Below are 16100 nucleotides of genomic sequence, written 5' to 3' on the forward strand. Positions count from 1 at the left end.
CGGGGTCAGGGACCCCATTGTTAGCCGACGCTGGGTGGCGGACATTGAGAACGCCCAGCACACGAGTTCTTGCCTTGATGTGGCGAATGTGGGTTTTGCTTCCTGTATGTTGAGGGACAGAGCCTGAGATTGGTGGGGAGAGGTAACCAGCCAGGTGGGAGCAGCCGGTGTGGCTGAAATGACATGGGCCAAGTTTGTTCGACGATTTGACTTGGAGTTTTCACCGGCTATTGAGGTGCAGCGGATGGTGAGGGAGTTCCAGGAGCTCCAGCACACCACCGAGACTGTGGTGGAGATCACCGCCAAGTTTCGGGAGTGAGCATTGTTGATCCCACAGTATGCTACCGATGAGGACACGCGGAGGACGAGATATCATTCCATGGTGAGGGATGATATCCGGGAGTTTGTGAGATTTACAGGGTGCAAAACCATGAATGAGATGGTAGAGAAGGCACGAGAGAGGGAGATGGAGTTGGACTTTCGCACCAAGTGGAAGCCTGAGTAGGCACAGACAACAGTGGGTCAGGCTAAAAAGCTTAAGACCTCGGATTCATCTAGTAGAGGCCAGCAGGGTCAGGGTCGGTGCGCCAAGTGCGGTAAGTCGCACAGTGGAGCATGTCGGATAACATGATCGGGATGCTACGTATGTGGCCAGCAGGGCCACTTGAGCAGGGATTGCCCCAAGAAGGGATGGATTTGTTTTCACTGCAACCAGACCGGCCATAAGCGGGTCGATTGTACGAGGTTGCAGGCAGGGGGAGGAGCAGTGGCGGCGCCCGCGCCCGCCACGATGAGGATTACCGATGGCCTCCCCGCTAAGGCGGATGCTCCAACGGTGAAGAGTCGCGTCTTTCAGCTGACTACCGAGGAGGCTCAAGCAGCGCCAGACGTTGTGGCTGGTACGTATTTACTATTCTCTGCTCTATGTTTATCTGTATTGCTTATGTGTACGTTGTGTATGTATAGGGACCTTTTTGGTCAATGGTATGTCGGCTCATGTTTTGTTTGATTCTGGTGCTACCCGATCGTTCGTGTCTCTTGCGCTTAGCAAGAAGTTCCGGGACGCGCCGGGAACTTTGGATTCCCCGCTCAAGGTAGAGATTGCAGATGACCGCACTGTGAGTGTTGCGAGGGTGTATCGGGATTGTGTCATGAATGTGTTTGGCGAGAGGTTCTGCGTTGATCTAGTCCCGATACCGTTGTGAGGGTTGAAGCTGATTGTCGGGATGGTCTGGTTGGGGGCCAATGGGGCCATGATTGATTGCGAGCGCCAGTTGGTGAAGGTTCGAACCCCAAGTGGGGGAGAACTGGTTATACATGGTGAGAGGGCCTCGCAGGGGCCAACTCTCTGTTCGGCTGCAAAGGCTAGGAGATTTCTGCAGTAGGGATGTATGAGATTTATGGCTTATATCTCAGATACGAGGATTCAGACCACGACAGATGTGGGCAGTGTGCCAATTATATAGGAATTTCGGGATGTTTTTATCGAAGAATTACCAGGAGTGCCTCCGGAGAGGCAGGTAGAGTTTCACATTGATTTGGTTTCGGGTGCCGCTCCGATAGCAAAGGCACCATACCGGCTAGCACCGCCCGAGATCCAGGAGTTATCTACTCAACTTCAGGAGCTGCTAAACCGAGGGTTCATCCGTCCAAGCAGTTCTCCATGGGGAGCTCCGATCCTGTTTGTGAAAAAGAAGGATGGATCGCACAGGATGTGCATTGATTATCGAGAACTGAACAAACTGATGGTGAAGAATCGTTATCCGTTACCGAGGATCGATGATTTTTTTGATCAGCTGCAGGGTGCGTCTTGGTTTTACAAGATTGATCTTCGGTCGGGATACCATCAGATGAGGATTCGGGATGAGGACATACCGAAGACAGCTTTCAGGACTCGGTATGGGCATTACGAGTTTGTGGTGATGCCGTTTGGGCTCACCAATGCCCCGACAACGTTCATGGATCTCATGAACAGGGTGTGTAGACCGATGATGGATCAGTCGGTGATCGTTTTTATTGATGATATCCTGGTCTACTCTAAGACTAAGGAGCAGCACGAGCAACATTTGAGGGAGGTATTGGAGACCCTGAGGGCGGAGAGGTTGTATGAAAAGTTCTCCAAGTGTGATTTTTGGCTGTGGGAGGTACAATTTTTGGGGCACATCATCAACCAGGAGGGTATTTCGGTTGATCCAGCGAAGGTTGAGGCAGTGATGAAGTGGGAAGCTCCGAAGAATGCTTCCGAGATCCGTAGCTTCTTGGGTTTAGCGGGCCATTATCGGAAATTTATCCAGGATTTTTCCAAGATTGATGTGCCCTTGACGCGCTTAACCAAGAAGAATGTGACGTTTCGATGGGGTGCAGATCAACAGTTGGCTTTTGAGACCCTGAGACAGAGGTTATGCGAGGCTCCGATTCTGGTACTACCTGAGGGATTAGACGATTTGGTGGTGTACTGTGACGCATCGATTTCAGGGTTAGGTGCGGTACTGATGCAGAGGGGGCATGTGATAGCTTACGCCTCGAGGCAGTTGAAGCCTCATGAGGCGAATTACCCCACTCATGACCTGGAATTGGGGGCAGTGGTGTTTGCCCTCACGATTTGGAGGCATTACTTGTATGGAGTGAGGTGGACCATCTATACTGATCACAGGAGTTTGAAGTATTTGATGGATCAGCAGAACCTCAACATGCGACAGAGGAGGTGGTTGGATGTACTGAAGGACTATGATTGTGAGATTTCATATCATCCCAGGAAGGCCAACATGGTGGCCGATGCTTTGAGCCGCAAGGCGGCAGGTTCCCCGATTGGGCCGTTTATTTGGGGATGACCGTGATCTCTCCATTTTTGGATATGATCAAGGAGGCTCAGGTCGAGGGTGTGAAGAAGGAGAACTGGAAGATAGAGCGGATTCGGGGACATTACCCTTTGTTTGTCAAGGATAGCCGCAACCTATTGACACAGTGCGGCCGAGTGTGAGTACCGGTGACTGGAGGAGTGAGACAGAAGATATTAGAGGAGGCACACAATTCCAAGTTCTCTATACATCCTGGGGCTACGAAAATGTATAGAGACTTGATATTGAGTTATTGGTGGCCCTGCATGAAGTGGGAGATCGCCTGGTTTGTGGAGCGGTGATTGACCTGCAGGAAGGTCAAGGCCGAGCATCAGCAGCCTCATGGAAAGGTTCATCCGCTACCCATTCCCCTGTGGAAATGGGAAAAGGTCACTATGGACTTCATCACGAAGTTACCGAGAACGACAAGGAGTGTGGACGCCATATGGGTGATTATGGAAAGACTGACGAAGAGTGCCCACTTCATTCCGATTTCTGAGAGTATAACCGCTGAGAAGTTGGAGAATATTTATGTGCGAGAGGTGGTGGCCAGGCACGGGGTGCCAGTGTCGGTAGTCTCTGTCAGGGATGTTCGGTTTACATCCAGGTTCTGGAAGAAGTTCCACGAGGAACTGGGCACTCAACTACATTTTAGCACGGCGTACCACCCCCAGACCGATGGCCAGAGCGAGAGGACGATCCAGACACTGGAGGACATGCTTCGAGCATGTGTGTTGGATTTTGGAGGGAGTTGGGATACGTACATCCCATTGGCAGAGTTTTCGTATAATAACAGTTATCATGCCAGTATCGACTGAGCTCCATTCGAGATGTTATATGGTTGGAGGTGCAGGACCCCGATTTGTTGCGACGAGGTTTGGCACCGCACTGGGTCATTGGGAGCACTGGGGTAGTGCTCAAGACTACCGAACTGATTCAACAGGTGCGTGACCGGCTGCGGGTCGCGCAGAGCCGTCAGAAAAGTCATGCTGACCGGCAGCAATCAGATCTTGAGTTCCAGGTGGGAGACTTTGTGTTACTGAAGGTCTCGCCCTGGAAAGGGATCATTAGGTTTCGGAATAGGGGCAAGCTAGGGCCTCGGTTCATATGCCTGTTCAGGATCACGACCTGGGTGGGAAGGTGGCATATCGCTTGGATCTGCCAGAAGAGCTTAGCCAGATTCACAACACCTTCTATGTGTCTCATCTTTGGAAGTGTGTCACTGACGAGTCTGCATTCATTTCGTTAGACGATATTCAGGTGGATGAGAGCCTGAACTATGTCGAGAGGCCGGTTGCCATCTTAGATAGGAAGACAAAGGGTCTGCGGAATAGGGAGGTGAAGTTGGTAAAGGTGCAATGACAACACCGAAGAAGCTCCGAATGGACTTAGGAGCCGGAGGAGGAGATGCAGGAGCATTATCCCGATCTATTCACAGCTACAGACTTCGAGGACGAAGTCTAGTTCAAGTGGGGGAGAGTTGTAACACTCCAAATTAGGTATTGCCTTTAAACTCTTGAAGAAACCTATTTTTAGCATAATAGCCCCTTAAGTACGCTGGGCGTACTTATGAGTACGCTTGGCGTACTATGCAAGGATAATAGCGGAGGGGCAGCATGTACGCTAGGCGTACCAGAAGTACGTTGGGCGTACGTGCCGGATGTTTAAACCCTAAATTCCAGACTTGAGGCCTATTTAAATGTCCTTAAGCCCCTTGGACTTAACCCTAGAGAGCCTACATAACCTTAGTTCGTTCTTCTACTCCAGAGAGAGCTTGTGAGACCATTTTGAGCTTAGAAAGGGTGTTGGTGGCCATTATTAGTGTCATTCAAGAAGTAGAAGTTGTCAAGGAAGCTTGGAGTGACATTGGGCTTCAAGAATCTGCATCCAGTTCACCTTGAGGAGCTTCTGGAGGTATAAAGCTTGGACCTTTCCACCTTAATCATTATATCTAGCTAGGGTTTTCTAGTTTTGTTCCCTTTGTTGGTTTTGGATCTCCTCTTGTGAGTTGGGCAGCTCCAGAGGATGGAAATGTTAGATCTGAGGTCCCTTGGTCCATTTATAGCATAAAAATGAAGTCTTGGTGGGTGTTTTGACCTCATGCATGGGTTAAGACCCTTAAAAAGGTCTTAATGGGGGTGTTGGGAACATATGAGACATGAAAAGGCATAAAGTTGCCAACTTTATGCCCTAGGTCGACTTAATAAGCTTAGTTCTGACTTTTGGACGTGAGAGAATAGAGTATTAAGCACTTAATGGAGAAAGTGCATAATCTGTTAGTACGTTGGGTGTAACCTAGCGTACGCAGTGCGTAAGGCCCAGAGACTCAGTACGCTGCGCGTACCAGGGTGGTACGCTAAGCATACGCACAACATATGGTCTTGGACTTGTTTTGGGCCTTTGAGCTGCTGGGCCTCAATTGGTTATTGGGCCTGGACGTATTTTGGGATGGTGGGCAAGTTCATCTGTTTGGGCCATGGATGCTATGATTGGGCCTTATTGGGCCATGAGGCCCATTAATGATTTTTGTGATGGGTTTTGAGCATTCTAACACTTCCTAAGTGTACATGCAACCCTAATAACCCTGGATCTATGTTTGTCTAATTATCATGCAAAGTTGAATTCCAAGGTTATATTTCTATCTATCATACATGGGGAACAAATTTTAACTTGCATGAAAGATAGAATAACTTACCTTGTTGTTGCTTATGATCCTTGAAACCTTGTGAGCCTAGCACCCCAAGTGTGATGCCTCAAATGCTTCACACAACACCAAATGCTTTTGGAATGACTTTAGAGAGAATACACACTTCTAAAATCGGCCTAGCCCTCTTGTTTCTTATGTGTCGCCGATTTTGGTGGAGAACATGTTGCTTATATAGTGTGTCACATCTAGGGTTACACCATGTAAACCCTAATGTGGCATGACTCTTCATTTCCATGACCCATGGGTTTGTAACTCCCATGGAGCCTCCATGGAGCATTCAATGGGTTTAACCCAACTTGATTATCCATGGAGCCTTTTAGCCCACTATACAAGTTATGGATGATTTACATGATCAACCCATATATTTAATTAGTCATCTTTTGATCACTTAATTAATCCTAGATTAATTCTTGATCAATACTAATTAAATAATACTATTAATATATTAGAACTTATAATATGTTAATAAACCACAAATGTTATTTCTCTCATTTAGTCTATCCAAATGCATGATGCCATGCAACCCAAATGGACCATGCCGGGTCGGGTCAAGTACATACCAGAAATAGTTATGGACTTAGACACCTTATCCAACAGTCTCCCACTTGGATAAGTCTAATAACTATAACTGCAAGTATGACTTCAGGAACCGATCAGCAATCGTAGCTCTTTTCAAGGTTTCTCGGAACTGAGAAGATGATGATACGCCATTTCAGATAAGTGATCATATAATCCTCTGTTCCAGATATCAGCCGAACAAATACATGGAACAATGTCTTACTTATTGTCCAGCAGTTTGTTTCCCAATTTCCGATTTGTTTGACAAAGAACTTAATTGAACACATCAACTTAGTTCTGACCGGGCCCGATACATAGGTCAAAACAAAATCATCGAGGGGCCCAGATATCAGCTTCTAATCCAAGAAGGAACAGATAAACTTTGACTCATATGTTTGTTCTACCACTCATTGAATTATACACAAAAGCACGTTTTATAACATCGAGTTACCAATGCGTTAACGTACAATCAATGCATAACCAACTCATAAGTAACAAATCATATCTCTAGGTTTGAAGACTTATATGATATTACCGTCTCACGATCACTCGAGATAAATTCCATGAAGTGATTCCAGTGAGCGTGGGTTGAGTCCAATGCTCAGAACTTATGAGCACTCATGAGTGTTGTAGCCATGTCCAACAACTTAGACCTCTGCAACCAATCATGACAGTCTTGATTCATACCTACTTCCGACATATGACCGACTGTGGAGGTTCGAATAATATGATATACCAAACATAATTATTCTGGAAGTCAAAACATGCAAAAGAAATATAGTAAACGATCGACAAGAGATAGCAACACTTTACTCATAAATAAAACACCTTTTATTCATCATCTAATGTCAATTACACTTTACACATTTCAAGGTTATCTAACTACTAAATCTAATATCATCCTTCAGCCCTATGCTCCGAGCATGCTGGAGATGCTTAACCTGAGTCAGTCCCTTCGTGAGGGGATCTGCTGGATTCTCATCCGATGATACCCTCTTTGCCACGAGGAGTCCTTCTATTCGATGTCTGATGAAATGGTATTTTCTGTCGATGTGTCTGGATCTCCCGTGATCCCTTGGTTCCTTGGCTAAGGCAACTGCACTTTCACTATCACAGAAAATTTCCATTGGCTCTTTAATAGCTGGTACAACTCCAAGGTCTCCAATGAAGTTCTTCAGCCATATCGCCTCCTTTGCTGCCTCGCTAGCTGCTATATACTCTGATTCGCAAGTTGAATCAGCCACTGTCTCTTGCTTGGAACTCTTCCAAGAAATTGCTCCTCCATTTAAGGTAAAGACCCAGCCTGACTGAGAGCGGAAATTATCCCTATCAGTCTGAAAGCTAGCATCACTATACCCTACAACTCTCAAGTCTTCACTCCCACCGAGGGTAAGGACCCAGTCCTTAGTCCTCCGTAGGTACTTGAGGATATTCTTTACCGCAGTCCAGTGTGCCTTGCCAGGGTTCCCCTGATACCTGCTAACCATGCTCAAAGCAAAGGCTACATCAGGTCGAGTACACGTCATAGCATACATGATCGATCCTACAGCCGAAGCATAAGGTATTCGACTCATTTCTGCTATCTCAGCCTCAGTACTAGGGCTTTGTGTCTTACTCAATCTGGCATTACTCTGGATGGGTAATTCTCCTTTCTTGGAGTCCTGCATGCCGAATCTCTTCAACACCTTATCCAAGTAAGTACTCTGACTAAGTCCAATTAGTCTTTTACTCCGGTCTCTCAAGATCCTTATCCCTAGAATATAGGCAGCTTCTCCTAGGTCCTTCATAGAGAAACACTTCCCAAGCCAGGACTTAACTTCCTGCAGAGTTGGGATGTCATTTCCTATGAGTAGTATGTCATCCACATACAATACCAAAAAGCTAACTATACTCCCACTAGCCTTGACATATACACAAGATTCATCTTCACTCCTAGAAAAGCCAAATTCCTTGACTTTCTCATCAAAGCAAAGATTCCATCTGCGAGGTGCTTGCTTTAACCCATAAATGGATTTCTCAAGCTTACACACTCTATTAGGGTACTCTGTGTTGACAAAACCCTCTGGCTGACTCATGTAAACATCCTCAACCAACTTTCCATTAAGGAAAGCGGTTTTGACATCCATTTGCCATATTTCATAGTCATGAAATGCGGCTATGGCTAACAGAACCCTAATAGACTTAATCTTGGCCACTGGAGAAAAGGTCTCATCATAATCAACTCCCGGAGTTTGTGAGAAACCCTTTGCAACCAGTCGTGCCTTATAAGTGTGTACATTACCATCCATGTCGGTCTTCTTCTTGAAGATCCATTTGCACCCTACAGTCTTACGACCTGGTACATTCTCAACCAAGTTCCAAACTTGATTGTCATACATGGACTGTATCTCGCTGTCCATTGCCTCTTTCCACTTGGCTGACTCAGGGCCTGCCATGGCTTCCGCGTAACTGTTAGGTTCATCCAGACCTATCAGCGTCTCATCACTGATAAGTGTATGACCTTCCGCAGTAATATGGAATCCATAGTAATGCTCAGGTGCATTCCTAACCCTTGTGGAACGCCTCAGAGGTACAGACTTGTCAATTGGCTCAACAGAAGTTTCCTCCTCAAGTTGAGTGCTAGGGTTTGAAGTTCCTTCACCACTTGACTCTTGAATTTCTTCAAGGTCAACTTGCCTCCCACTGTCTCCTTGGCTTATGAACTCTCTCTCTCTCGAAAGAACGCCCTCCTAGCTACAAAGACCACATTCTCACTAGGTCTGTAGAAGAGGTAACCAAATGATTTCTGTGGGTAGCCGATGAAAATACACCTCTCACTTCGAGGTTCGAGCTTATCATGAGTCTCGCGTCTCACGAAAGCCTCGCAACCCCAAATCTTAATGTGGTCTAGTTTGGGTACTTTACCAGTCTACATCTCATGAGGAGTTTTGGCAACTTTCTTTGTGGGAACTAGATTAAGGATATGGGCGGCAGTCTCTAAGGCATACCCCCAAAATGAGATTGGTAGCGAAGCTCGACTCATCATGGAACGAACCATATCCAACAAGGTTCGATTACGCCTCTCAGCTACACCATTCAACTACGGTGTCCTGGGAGGTGTCAATTGTGAGACAATCCCACATTCCTTAAGATAGTCGAGGAACTCTAAACTAAGATACTCACCACCTCGATCGGATCGAAGCATCTTAATGTTCCTGCCCAATTGATTCTCGACTTCCTGTTTAAACTCTTTAAACCTCTCAAAAGTCTCTGACTTATGCTTGATTAAGTAGACATATCCATATCTACTGTAATCATCAGTAAAAGTCAAATAATAACGATTAGCATCCCTTGTGGCATGTTTGAAGGGCCCACACACATCCGTGTGTATAAGATCCAACAAACCTTCACCCCTCTCACAAGAACCTGTGAAGGGTGACTTTGTCATTTTTTCAAGTAAGCATGATTCGCAACTATCATCTGACTTTAGGTCAAATGACTCCAATACTCCATCCTTTTGGAGTTGGCCTATGCGTTTCTTGCTTATATATCCAAGACGACAATGCCATAATGATGCTTTATCCAAGTTATTATCATTAACAGAATCAATACACAATACATTATTTCCTAAGTTATCAACCACAGATACAGTTTCATACACACCATCACAAGGTAATGCTTTAAAATAAAGAACATTATTAAAGAAAGCATTAATCGAACCAACTTCATTATCAAATGAAAAGGTGAAACCTTGTTTATACAATGCATGAAAGGAAATAATATTTCTTGCCATTTCTGGCGAATAACAACATTTATTCAAATCTAAACTAAACCCACTACTTAGCGATAAAGTATAAACTCCAATCTTGGTGACAGGTAAAGCTTTCCTATTCCCCATGATTAAGTTTATTCTTCCATGCTCCACATTCTCACTTCTTCTTAGTCCCTGCAAATCAGAACAGATATGAATACCACAACCGGTATCAAGGACCCAAGAGTTAGAATGGGGTGAGTTATTAGATAAGATAGTGTAAATACCTGCATGGTTGGGTTTAACTTTCCCATCCTTCACATCTTGCTGGTACTTTGGGCAGTTCCGCTTCCAATGTGACTTTTCATGGCAATAGAAGCATTCAGCCTCTTTAGGGTCAGAAGAAGGAGTGACAAAACCTTTCTTGGTTCCACTTGAAGAAGAGCCATCAAGGGTCCTAGCCTTGGTACCCTTCGAAGAGCTCCTCCTCTTCTTCCCTCTACCTATCCCGATTGCCAAAACCGGGGCGGAGTTTGGAGTAGGAGTGTTAACAACCGACTTACCCTTAAGACATGTTTCTGCGGTCTTGAGGAGTCCCTGAAGTTTGCTGATTGTGACCTCTTCCTTATTCATGTGATATGTCATGCGGAATTGATCATAGCACGATGGTAAGGAGTGCAAAATGATATCTATTGCAAGCTCCTCAGGGAAGTTCACATTAAGCTTCAGCAACCGATCCACATACCTTTGCATTTTCTGCATGTGGCTCGTGACGGATTCCCCGTCCTTCATCATGGTTGTTATGATAGAGCATATGATTTCATACCTCTCTTGTCGTGCACTTTGATGGTATCTTTCCATCAGATCTTGGTGCATTTCAAAAGGGTAGAAGTCCTCATAGGACTTTTGGAGTTCCGCTGTCATGGTGGCCAACATGATGCATGCCACTTTTGTAGCATCCCTTTCATGTGCCCGGAAGTCAGCGATCTCCTGGGGAGTTGCAGTGGTCTCATCAATCTCCTTAAGCTCCTTGTCAAGGACATATTCTTTGTTCTCGTAGCGGGTAATCATCCTGATGTTTCTGATCCATTCATTGAAGTTGGATCCATCAAAAGTGACTTTCCCACACAAGTTCATAAGGGTAAAGGAGCCATTAGGATTAGAGGCAGAAGCAGCATTGTTTGAAGACATCTGAAAGAAGAGAACAAGATTAGTTTAGATATTAAGAGAGTCCTTAATAAAACACCCAAATGTAATGTTAAGGCTAGGATCCAATCACAATATATTATAACTTAGAAGAGGTATGTCGTAATCCAAGCTATAACATATTTGAAAGGTAGGTGAATGACGATTCACCAATTTCCACCATGAAAAACGAAATATAAATATTAGGTTTTTAATTGGTTCTTAGAAATTCCTATATTCTTTTGAGATTCAATGAACTTTTCAAAGGCATGTTTCAATCTCGAGTGTGCCCTCCAAGTTTTGTGACTGGGATACCGAGGATCACACAACGAGGTGTGAAGTAACCATGCAAATCACTTGGTACCCTCAAGGTTTATCACTCAATCGATGTGCCGGTAAACTACACACTCTCCACCGATGCTATGGTAAACCTTAAGTCACCCTTTACCTACCTTGTTAAGTCCAAGTTAGTGTGTCGGTTAACCACACACGCTCCACCAACGACTTAAACAAAGTGTAAAGTGTAATTTCATGGATTAGCACCTTATTCACATTTTCCTAAAGTAACTAAGATTGGGAATTTAATAAAAGCATTTAGTTACTTTATAATATTCATCATACTTTTAATGAGAATTTATAAGTCCTTGTCTTACCCGTTCGGCTAACGACCCTCCACCGATCAAGGAAGCGGTGGGTGAGAGTGGACACCCATTAAGTTGCCATTTTATAGGCAACAACCTTATACCCCCCTTATAGACCGACTTCGTGAAAGAGGCGTACTAGCGGTAAGACGACTTGACGTTATACATATATATATTAGTAACTTATAATATTATAAAGTATAAGGGTTGAATTTTAACTTTTAAAATTCTAAGGGTTGGAACTAAAGTTTTAATCAAGACTTTACATGTTCCAAAACTTGAGGGCAAGTTTTGTAAACTTCCAAAACTTTTCATTTCTTATAACTTATGAATTAATTGAGTAATAAAAATGAAGACTCTTCATTTTTATAACTCTTGTGTTCTTTTAATGGCTTTAATAAAAGTGAGACTTTTGGTTTTCCATAACTTGAGGACAAGTTATGGACTCCATTAAAACACATTATGATCATGAATTAAACTACCATGAAGGTTACAAACAATTCCTATGATCATCTAATCTTCATAAGTTCAAGAACATGAATATGAACACTTTCAAGAATCAAAAATTACACTTAAAAAAAAACTTGTAATTTTAATAATTGCCATTGTAAATAGATTAGCATAAACATTACACCATCTAAAACAAGCTTTAAAACATCAAAACAGTTTAGGGTAATGTTTCTAGTCCATTTCCAGCAACAAATGTGCAAACTTTCATACGAGCAGAAAACAGAAAAACAATTTTTTTCCAAGCTGTTTGCACAAAAAAAACAACAACAAACGAACCTGGCTCTGATACCACTGATGGGTTTTGAGCATTCTAACACTTCCTAAGTGTACATGCAACCATAATAACCTTGGATCTATGTTTGTCTAATTATCATGCAAAGTTGAATTCCAAGGTTATATTCCTATCTATCATACATGGGGAACAAATTTTAACTTGCATGAAAGATAGAATAACTTTCCTTGTTGTTGCTTATGATCCTTGAAACCTTGTGAGCCTAGCACCCCAAGTGTGATGCCTCAAATGCTTCACACAACACCAAATGCTTTTGGAATGACTTTAGAGAGAATACACACTTCTAAAATCTATGTGTCGCCGATTTTGGTGGAGAACATGTTGCTTATATAGTGTGTCACATCTAGGGTTACACCATGTAAACCCTAATGTGGCATGACTCTTCATTTCCATGACCCATGGGTTTGTAACTCCCATGGAGCATTCAATGGGTTTAACCCAACTTGATTATCCATGGAGCCTTTTAGCCCACTATACAAGTTATGGATGATTTACATGATCAACCCATATATTTAATTAGTCATCTTTTGATCACTTAATTAATCCTAGATTAATTCTTGATCAATACTAATTAAATAATACTATTAATATATTAAAACTTATAATATATTAATAAACCACAAGTGTTATTTCTCTCATTTAGTCTATCCAAATGCATGATGCCATGCAACCCAAATGGACCATGCCGGGTCGGGTCAAGTACATACCAGAAATAGTTATGGACTTAGACACCTTATCCAACATTTTGGACATGGACTTTGGGCCTTTATGGAAGGTCTTGGGGTTTGGGTTTCCTTTTGATCAAGTGAAGTCCTTACATTGGTTAATGTTATTATTCAATGCGGGTGGTTGCGGACAGTTAGGAAAGCAGCTTTCGGATTCTTCGGACAAAGGTGAGTCTTCTCACCATACCAATGGGTCAAAGGCACCAATGCCGACCCATTTTATGTGATGCGGATTGTTGATTGAATATGCGATATAATAGTATGACATTTGCATGGAAGACCACGTGGGGGTTCCCGTGGCATTTGGTATAAGACCTTGGAGGGTTTCCATGGCATCCTAGTATATCTGCTTGTATAGTTTGCATTATGTCTTGTTTGGTAGGAAGACCTTGTGGGGGTTCCCAAGGCAGGAAGACCTTGTGGGGGTTCCCAAGGCAGGAAGACCTTATGGGTCCTAAGGCAGGAAGACCATGTGGGGGTTCCCATGGCAGATAAGACCACATGGGGGTTCCCGTGACATTAGGTGTAAGACCCTGGAGGGTTTCCAGGGCTTCCTTATATGTTATATGCATGGATTATGTGATATGTATAGCTTTATAGCTAATCTGATATGTGTTATGTGGTTTGTGTCTGGGGTATGCTCTGGGGGACTCACTAAGCATTATCTTACAGTTTGTGGATTTGTTTCAGGTACATCTGAGCCCAAGGGCAAGGGCAAGGCGTGATGGCGCGGCGTGCACTCTTTCACCGACATTTTATGGGACACTCTGATGTTTTTAAATAAAGTTGTAATGGATGTGGATTTGAAAACAATTGTTTTGGGATTTCATGGTTTATGGAAATGTTTTGATTAATTAAAATTCAAAAATTTCTTTTGAAAATTTAGGACGTTACACAGGTATCATTTATTTCCCTAAAATTTTAGGGTTTTGGACTGGGACTCGACGAGTTGGGGAGCTCCAACTCGTCGAGTAGGAATCATTATGGACGTGGGATGAAGGGTCTACTCGACGAGTTGGAAGGCCCAACTTGACAAGTAGCGCTGGAAAGGAAAACCCTAACTTTTCGGGTTTTGCACCCTATATAAAGAACTTATCGCTCATTTGTTGTCTCCCTCATCGTCTTTACAGCCCAGAGAAACCCTAGTTCGAGTTTTACACCTTCTTGAGTGTGTGTGATAGCCTTGAAGAGTGATTTTAGTGTGGTTGGGAAGGAAATTGGAGCTTGAAGAGGTTGGAGCAAAGGGAGAGGCAGTAGATCCGACATCTACTCTGTGTTAGCAACGATTTGGAGGTAAAAAGTCTTTACCTTGGCTTTCCATTTCTTAGATCTTCCCTTATGCAAGAATATGATCATTTCTGGTGCAAGATGGAGTCACTCTCGGGTTTGAGCTTGTCATGAGGACATGGTCTCAGATCTGGACTCCTCTAGGCCCCATGGATATAATGTTGTTGAATTTATCTAGTCTTGGCCGTTCTCCATGCCCTAAACCTCTTCCTAAGCTTAGTTTTGGGTGTTTTAGCCTCTTAAGGTGGTAAATACACCCTAGGAGGTTAGATCTACAGTTTGGAGCCCTAGTTTCGCTTAAAAGCGTCTCAATGGGAAAAGGGCTGAAGCAACTCGACGAGTTGGATCGGGTTTTCTCCATCTTCTTGATACTGAGTAAACTCGACGAGTTGATGAGACAACTCGGCGAGTTGGCTAGAGTTTTCCCGGTTTTCTGGACTCTGGAGGAACTCGACGAGTTGCTAGATGCACTCGACAAGTAGGGGTCAACATGGACTGCTGACCTTGACTTTGACCATGGTTGACCAAGTTTGACTTTAAGGGCATTTTTGGTATTTCGGGATTTTGACAAAGTTAGTCACATGATGGTTGTAGGCAGTTGAGTTGGAGCTGCGAGTTGAGACTTATCTTATCTGTTCGGTATTTCTTGATAGGTGAGTCTCCTCACCATACCAATGGGTCTAAGGCACTAAGGCCGACCCATTATATGATATGTGAATTGATTAGTCGATTATGTGATATGTCGATATGAAAGTTGTATGGAAGACCCCCGGGGGGGGGGGGGGGGGTCCCGTGGCAGTAGATTGAGACCATGTGGGGTTTCCCATGGCGTTTGGTATAAGTCATGGGAGGGTTTCCAAGGCATCCTAGTACGTTTACATATTTAGCTCGTATGATAGTTAGTTGGTTAAGTGAAGACCATGTGGGGGTTCCCATGGCAAGTAGTCGAGACCACGTGGGGGTTCCAATGGCAGTTAGTAAAGACCATGTGGGGGTTCCCATGGCAGGTAGTTAAGACCACGTGAGGGTTCCAGTGACAATCGGTGTAAGACCTTGGAGGGTTTCCATGGCATCCTTATATGTTTGTATGCATGGCTTATGTGGTATGTGTAGCTTATAGAGCTAATATGGATTATGTGATTATGTAGATTGTGTGGGGTATGCTCTGGGGAACTCAGTAAGCATTAGCTTACAGTTTGTTGGTTGTTTCAGGTACTTCAGAGCCTAAGGACAAGGGCCCGACTTGATGGCACGACATGCACTTTCCGACGATTTTATTGGGGACACTTTGATATATGAATAAAATATTTGATACCGTGGGTTTAGAAAACAATTGTAATTAGTATTTTATGTTCATTGGTAATGGATTTGTTAAATTAAAAATAAAAAATTTTATTGGAAAAATTCGGGTTGTTACAGGATTCACAACTTTAGTTTACATTTTTCTCTGTAGAGCATCATTGGAAGTGAATGTTACTGTTCATTGGAACTCAAAACTTCAATTTACTCTTCTTCTCCGTGGGACAACTTCCGATTTAGTGTGTTTCATAACAGATTGAACCAATATTTGATATGACCATTTTTGTCTACTTTAAATGTCACAAGGCAATCACAGTGAATTGGAACAA

Source organism: Lactuca virosa, chromosome 5 (genome assembly GCF_052849685.1).
Source record: "Lactuca virosa cultivar CGN04683 chromosome 5, Lactuca_virosa_CGN04683_v6, whole genome shotgun sequence".
NCBI lineage: Eukaryota > Viridiplantae > Streptophyta > Magnoliopsida > Asterales > Asteraceae > Lactuca > Lactuca virosa.